The sequence below is a fragment of the Corvus cornix genome, chromosome 14, assembly GCF_000738735.6.
Source record: "Corvus cornix cornix isolate S_Up_H32 chromosome 14, ASM73873v5, whole genome shotgun sequence".
Lineage (NCBI taxonomy): Eukaryota > Metazoa > Chordata > Aves > Passeriformes > Corvidae > Corvus > Corvus cornix.
Window position 1 is genome coordinate 16,078,893 of NC_046344.1, and position 7,632 is coordinate 16,086,524.

Here is a 7,632-nt window from a genome sequence, read left to right on the forward strand (position 1 = left end):
GGCTGGGCTGGTGGGGAAATCTGTGGTTTTTTCTTCTCTGTCCTGCCAGGGCAGCTCTAAAGTACCATCTCCTGGGGCTGGGTATGTCCCTGGCTGCAGGCACCAGCACTTTGGTCACCAGAGTGAAGTAAAGAAATTCAGCCAAATTAAATTTAATAAAGAAATAGATTTTATTCCGCGGCTGAAAGATCAGTCACACAGAAAGCCACGATCGAGAAAAGCAGCTTGGAGCCCGGGGTCGGAGCTGGGTGAACACGCATGGATCTGACCTCTGTCGCACCAGAGCTCCCGAATTCATGACTGCTGCTTCAGCTGGTCCCTTCTTATACAGTTCTTGGGCAGAGTCCGAATTAATTCTATTCTTCTCGCAATTTAGCATATTCATGATGTTTTCTTGTCCCGAAGTTGGACTGCACAAAGCATTTCCCAGGTCTGATGAACTGTCCATCTTTGGTGATGAATTTGTCTGTCTCCGATTCCTGGAACCCTCAATGAAGTTCCCGGAATGTCTAATTCCTTATCGGCTGAGATGTAGATATCAGAAGATAGTGATCAAGTCATAAGGTGATAAGATCCAATCCCACCTGGGGTGGAATCCTCACCTATTGATTACTTTTGTGTTGAAAGAACTTCCCTTTTCAAGTCCTCCAGTGATGTAAAATTTTTCTCTCAGCCAGGCTGGTGGGGGGTTTTGAAACTCTGGCTCTGTATAGTTTCATTACAGTTCATTTTTATACATAACAGCGGGAATTACAGACTTCATTTATAACAAGAGGCTTAGAGGAAAAGGCAGCACGTGAAGCCAGAGATAGGACAGACTCTGAGAGCTCAGACCAGCATAGCCGATCTCAGGATATGAATTTTGGGGTTGGGTGAGCATTTCTTCTAGCCCAAGAGGAACAGAAACTCCCTCCCACTGCCTCAGCCTTTCCTGCATTCTCGCTGTCTCGCTCCTTCCCAACGAGGTGCCCGTTCCACAGGAGGTGCCCGTTCCACAGGAGGTGCCCGTTCCACAGGAGGTGCCCGCGCTCTTGGAAAACGGGCGCTGGTCCCCGCAGCCGCCAGCGGGTGCCGCGGGCTGCCCGGCCCGGGCGGGGCTCGGATAAGCAGATGTCACCTCATCCCCATGATTAGCCAACTGTCCTCTCGCCACTGGCGGGACGCTTCACAGAGGGGGTTGGAGGAGAGGAACTGCCTGCAAGGGAGATGCCAAACCCTGGAAACACAAAAATTACGCTTAAAATAAAAAGGTCTCGTGCCTTTTTGCTCGGCAGCAGCTCCGGGGGCAGCCAGGGCTTGGCTTTCCCCAGCAAACCGAGCAAGGAGGCAACAGCCCGAGAGGGACATAACCATAACAAAGGAAACACATTCCTTCTGCCATTCAGTTTGTCTTTCCTCAAACAAAGCGATAACCGAGTGCTGGTTAAGTTGACTCCTCACCCGCAGCATTTCAGGCTGGGTGATCCTGGGCAGCGCGGCCATGGCCAGGAAAGGCACCGGCTGCCACATGCTCGGCCCGGCGGTGGGGCAGGGAGGCGAGGCCGTGGGATGTCCTGCCCCACTATGGACTAACGGGGGCTGCCAGGGGCCAGGGCACAGCGCCCGTGGTCTCCGTGGCCAGGCACGGTGAGATTGGGGCGCTGCCAGCACCCACACCCAGAAGTACATCTGCAGAAAAACTGCTTGCCCCAACCCATGCAGATAACAATTGCTGGGGACAATCTGACCCTGTTTTGGCAAATTTCTTCACCCAGTCAAAAATATCCTTCTCTAAGTGTATTAGTCAAGCCCACCAGAGAATGTGTGCAGGAGCGGGGTGGGAGGTGGGGGTAACGCTGCATCCGTGAGCTGCAGAGGACAGGAGCTTCAGGGGCTCCCAGACAGCTGCCACTGAGCTGCCACTGGCACCAGCACCTTCTCAGTCTCATCTCCAGTTCTTGAGGGGTCCATAGGCATGAGAACCCTGGAGGAGAGGCCGGCAGGCACGGCATGGCAGCATGCCAGAGGTGATGCTCCGTCAGGGTGCAGGAGCCAAGGCTGGAGGAGCCACAAGCACAGCAGCTGTGTAGGAATACCTGAGAAGTGCCAGAGGGATTGGATTTAATTTGCTAATTGGTAGTGAGGACTCTGATACAAGCTGAGTGAGGCAGGGAGGGGAGAGGAGACTCCTGCCCCGGTGCATCTCGGGGCAGCGATTCTTCAGCACCTCGTGCTCAGCAGCTCTGCAGGAAGGTGCTGTTCTGCCAGCCAGCCAAGAGTTTATCTCCCGCCCCACCTGCCAGCTCCACGGGCCAAGGGAGAGCTGGCAGCACAGAGAAGAGGCAGGTTGTGTGGGCAGAGCCATGGCACTGTCCCAGCTCAGTGACAAAGGCCAGATTGGGAGCAGCCCAGCACATGGTTCTGAAGCAGCTCCCACCCAGGCAGCAGAAACCCTCACCAACCTGGGTTTTCTCCCCAAAACTGAGTGTAATGACTCAAAATCGTCCTTCTCTTCCTCCTTGGTGCCCTGTGGCTGCCTATTCTCAGCATCTGGTAGTAGCTCCATCCTCAAAAAGGTTGTGGCACCTTGGGCCTGGATTTGTCCTGCCACATCCTGTCCCCAACATGCTCCTCTCCCCGTGTCCCCAGGGCAGCTCCCAGGGCAGCAGGAGAACAGCCACAGGCAGGAGAGTGCCAGTGGCCCCCAGGCTGGCTCCAGGCTCTGTCTGTGGGGTGGTGTCTGCCATGGAAGATAACAAATACTGTCTGCTCCCACAAGCCTCCGGCAGGAACACCCCGTGGCTGGGAGACTCCAGTGCAGGACGAGCCCGAGCACTGGGTTTGTGCTTCTCTGGGTGTCTCTGCACAGCCCACACATGGCTCCCAGCCACCAAGCATCCTTCCCACGCTGCATCCCCGTCTCACCAAGCATCACGTCTCCAAAACTGCCTCTCCAGGATATGTCAGCTGTTTCAGGCCCCCGTTTGCAGCTCAGCTTCCCAAAAACCAGGTGTGGGGTATGGTGGGAGGTTGGTGTGCTGGCTCGCAGTGTCTGCTTCCAAGAGCTCCTGGATGCAGCGTAGGGACAGGCTCTGTGCTGGGAAACCACAGTGGCTCCTCCTAGAAATGCAAACCCTGTGATTGGGGACTGAAAATCTGTGACAGCACTGCAGGTGCAGCCTGCGGGTTGCTGAAGGGTGCCAGGGGGGAAAGGGGCATCCCATGCAGAGCCCACCTGAGGCCCAAGAAATTCCTGCATTTTCCATGGGTGAAGGTGAAACCAGCCGGTGATGCCACAATGGAGAGAATCTCCCAACCAAGCAGCAGGAGCCACACGACTTTCACCAGTAACTATGGCAACCCTGAGCAAATAAATGCTATTTTCAAACCATGGGCAGAACCTCCTCATGGGAAGCCCTGGCTGATCCCCACTGCCAGCTGAGTGCTGGGAGCCAGCATGGATGCCCTGTGGAAGGAAGGATGAAGACCAGTCCCACACAGTGTGTGGTCCTGGAGAGACCCCTGAGAGGGCATTTCAGGAAAAGGATGGCAGAAAAAACCCAGCTTTTCTCCACACCATTCCCAGGAGCTGAAGAAACTGTAGGAACATGGATATTTTCCCAGCTGCATTCACACACAAGCACAGCACGGAAAAGGGGAGGATCAGAGGGTTTATATAGGATAGGAAAGTCCTGGACAGAGAGATGACAAGGGAAAGGGATTGGATCAGGGTAGTTGGGGATAGGATAGGATAGGATCGGATCGGATCAGAGGCCTCTGATTGCCTCATCAGGAAGTCCAGCACCAGGAATATCCCAGGTAAGAGTTAACAGCTCAGGGGGGGCGTCAATTAAGCTCTTCCCAAACAGAGCAAGAGAAACCCCACTTGCAAACAGCCCAAAGTCCCGACTGAGGGAGGGAGGAGGAGCCGGGCCCCCAAGCCCCGTGACTCCTGCCCTGTGATTTCGGTGAGACACCGCAGCAGACACTGAATGAGGAAGTGTTCCACAGGGTTTGCTCCATGGCTGGCCAGTGCTTGCTGCTGAGGCTAAGGGCAATGCATCCACTGCCAGACCCACCTTTCCCATTCCCAATCCCAGCACCATCTCAGCTCCACTGAGTCCATCAGACCTCCTGACCAAAAGCCCACCTGGGCTTGTCCTGAGATGAGCTGCATTTTTAACACCTTAACTCCAAATCCCCTCATGGCACCCAGGGTACCAGAGCATTCCCTGCCAAAGCACCTCTGTCCTGTAACAGCTCCATGCTGGCACCTCTGTACCCAGACCTGTCCTGCAGGGGCAGGGTGCTCCCACCTGGCTTTCCAGACCCCTTCCACCCTGCTTTGTGACATGGGCAAAACCACCAGCATTGCTGTGGCTTTTAGAAACAGATTCCCTGGCAAACAGCTGCTCCAACTTGCCAAAAACCAGCTGGGTCAGCAGCCCTGGAGTCCCACACAGCAGCATGGAGCAGCCAGTGTCCAGCTCCTGCTCACGGGAGGCAGCCAGAAGAAGCTGGAGCCCTCTGAAATTGCTCTCCAGGATGTTTGGTCCATGCACAGACAAGGTCCAGGGTGGTGGGAGAGTCATCTGCCACGAGGCCACTCAGAAAATACCCCCCAAAAGTGGTGGCACCTATAGCCTGCACCTGGTGGAAAGCCCACCTCATCCCTCTGCTCCTGCCTTGGGATGCGAACAGACAACCCAAAACCCCTCTTAGGCTGGGTTTGGTGTGGTGCCACGCCACGCCGTGCAGTTAATCCAGCTCAAAAGGAAAAGGCAGAACTGGAGGTGCCACCCTCACGTCCCCCGGCGAACGTGGGCGCGCTGGTGCCAGCCTGGCGCCGGGCGAGGGGGTGAGCGCCGGTTGCTGTGGGAACAGGAATTCGGCTTGTTCTGCATCCAGGCTCTGGCTCTTTGCCTTTGATGTTGTGTTCCCCTCCCAGTTTGCATTGAATTTTGTTCCCTCCTTCTGTTGCCCTTTCCCTGAGGAAGAAATACCCCTGCACCTCCACAAGGCAGAAGCAGAGCTGGCATGAGAGCCTTGGTGTCCCCACTGAGGAGTGGCAGGGGGACAGTGACATCCTGGGGAGGGCTGTGTATGTGCAGCAACCGTGGGGCCAGAATGGATCCAGGTTTGACTGAGAACCCCCAGCCAAAGGTGCCATCACTCCCAGGGCTGCAGGGGCCAGGGGACGCAGCAGCAGCTGCTGGTGCTGGGAGCTCCATGGTGCTCTAAACAGCAGCTTGTGGAAAGGACTTAAATTGCTCTCGGGTACCTGCTGCAACTCAGCAGGCATGATGGGGAGCCAGGCGAGGTCACACGTGCTGTCACTAGCATCCAATTTGTCCTTGCCCTCCTCTGGCCCACATGGGCTTTGTGCATCCCTGTGTCCACGCACTCCACCCGTCACAGCCACAGCCGGCCACCGGTGTGGGGCCATGGGCATCTCTGGGGGATGCTTGGCACGCGGTCCCTCCATTGGCCTGGTCAGTCCGGGGTGGCGTGGAGAGAGTGAGGAGGACTGGGCAGTCCCAGGGGGATGAAAGGAGGTGGATACTCTCGTTTCCAGCACCCAGACCTTCCCTCTGTCACCCTTAAGAGTGTTGGCACTAGGATGTGCAGTGGGAACCACGCTGTCTCCACCATGACCTCCGTGGCTCCACTTGCGTAGGAGGGGGCTCAATAAATACATGCCACAGGGAAAACATGAAATGCAATATTTTGAAAGGAAATTTTGTTGCCAAAAGCTTAAAAAATATCCTTTCTGTGGCAATTTCAGGTGAAACACAAACAATTTATTCGACCTTTAGTGCTGGAGAACTGAGACCCAGGGACATTGAGTGAGTCCCAAATGAAGAGCATGGGAGGAGGAGGAGGAGGAGGAGGAGAAAGAGGAGGAGGAGGAGAAAGAGGAGGAGGAGGAGGAGGAGGAGGAGAAAGAGGAGGAGGAGGAGGAGGAGAAAGGACAAGAGGGCTTGGCTCAAGGTGCTTGACCACAAGGCAGGGGCAAGGAGACTCCCAGCATCCCGCAGTTCCAAGGGTGGAGGGAGGGAAGCTCGGCCCTCGGGGTCCCAGCGCTCAGCCTCTCTGGAAGCACGGCGTCCCCAAAGCGTCACCACCGCCACAACTCGTGAGCTCGCAGCTACAAGGAGGCTCTTTGTTCGCCGGGATGGCCGCTCGCCGGGCGGGGATGGGGCCAGACGATCTGTGGGAAGCCGCCCGCCAGCGAGGGTCAGCGGGGCCGGGGCTCCGGCTGGCACGGAGCTGGCACAGCAGGAGGAGACGGCAGCATTATGGTGTGTGGGGCTGTGGAGCTGCTCCATCGGCACCCACCGGGACCCGGCAGAGGCACGGGGAAGCAGCGGGTGCAGGCACAGGGGGAAGAGCATCCCCTAAGTGCCCCTAAAATCCACCCTGGGCCCTGGGTCCCTGCTCCAAATACTGATGCTGGTGATGCCCCAGTCTGCTGGTGTCCTTGGGGCTTTGAAGCTGTCAGCCAACAACACGACAGCACCCATCACCCGTGGATGAATTCCATGGGGCAGATGTCTGGGCTCATCCCTGCCAGCCAGGATGCTCGTGCCATTCTCTGTCTGGGCTCTGCACCCTGCAGGGTCCCCTCACTGCAGCCAGGCCGGGCACGGTGCTGGCAGAGATGCCCACTGCAGGTGACGGCTGGTGGCAGCCTGGCCAGACCCAGCCCAGGGGAGCACCAGGAGGGCACAGCCCCGAGCATGAGGCTGGGATGAGGCACCAGGGCCCCACCCCCCCTCCCCAGCCCAAATCTGGTGAACAAGCTGCCAATGCTGCCAGTGCCTGAGGGGTGAGAAACTCACCCAGTGACCAATTGCTCCGGCCCTAGAGAGAGGGATGGTCCCCACAGCAGTGAAAGGTTAATTCAGGCTGCTGGAAACACTGCCAGCAGTGACAGCCACCACCACAGCGCAACAGCAACGATGGCCACGCTGACAAATAACAGGTCCCAGGGTGGAAAAGCAGCGGTGGAGGGAGTGGTGATGGTGGTGGCAGCGCTGACGATCGTGGTGCTGGTGGCAGTCACGATGGTGGCAGTGGGGATGCTGGTGGCAAGGGTGGCATTGATACTGGTCATGGCAGTGGTGGCAGTGGTGGTGACAGTGCTGGTGACAGTGATGGTGGTGGCAGTGGCAGTGGTGGTGGTGGTGGTGGCAGTGGGCTCCACACATGGGATGCACAGCCCCTGCACCCGCCTCTGCCAGGGCTCAGGACAGGGTCCTCCTCTGTGGCTCTGACCCCAGCAGTGCCCCCAGCCCACTCCTCCTCTCTGTGCCTCCAGCCAGCCCCTGCCATGGTCCATGTCCCCAGGAAGACCTGGTGACAGTCTGCCACAAGACCATCTCCCTCTCAGAGCCAGAGTGCCCTGATGCCAGTCCCCAGCACATGCCAGCCACCTCTGCCCGCTGCAGTGCCAGGGCCCTTTGTGCTCAAGCAGCAGCAAGGAATTTGCCAAAGTAAATCCTGTCCTCAGCTTCCCTGTGGGCTCTAAGGCTGAGGTGTCCAGAAAAGTGGCAAGAGGGGGGAAAAGGCAGGTGGCCCTTGAGTAATTAAGAGATCTGGTGCTGTGGGACATGGAAAGCTCAGCCAGATTTGTGGCAGCAGGAACTGTCA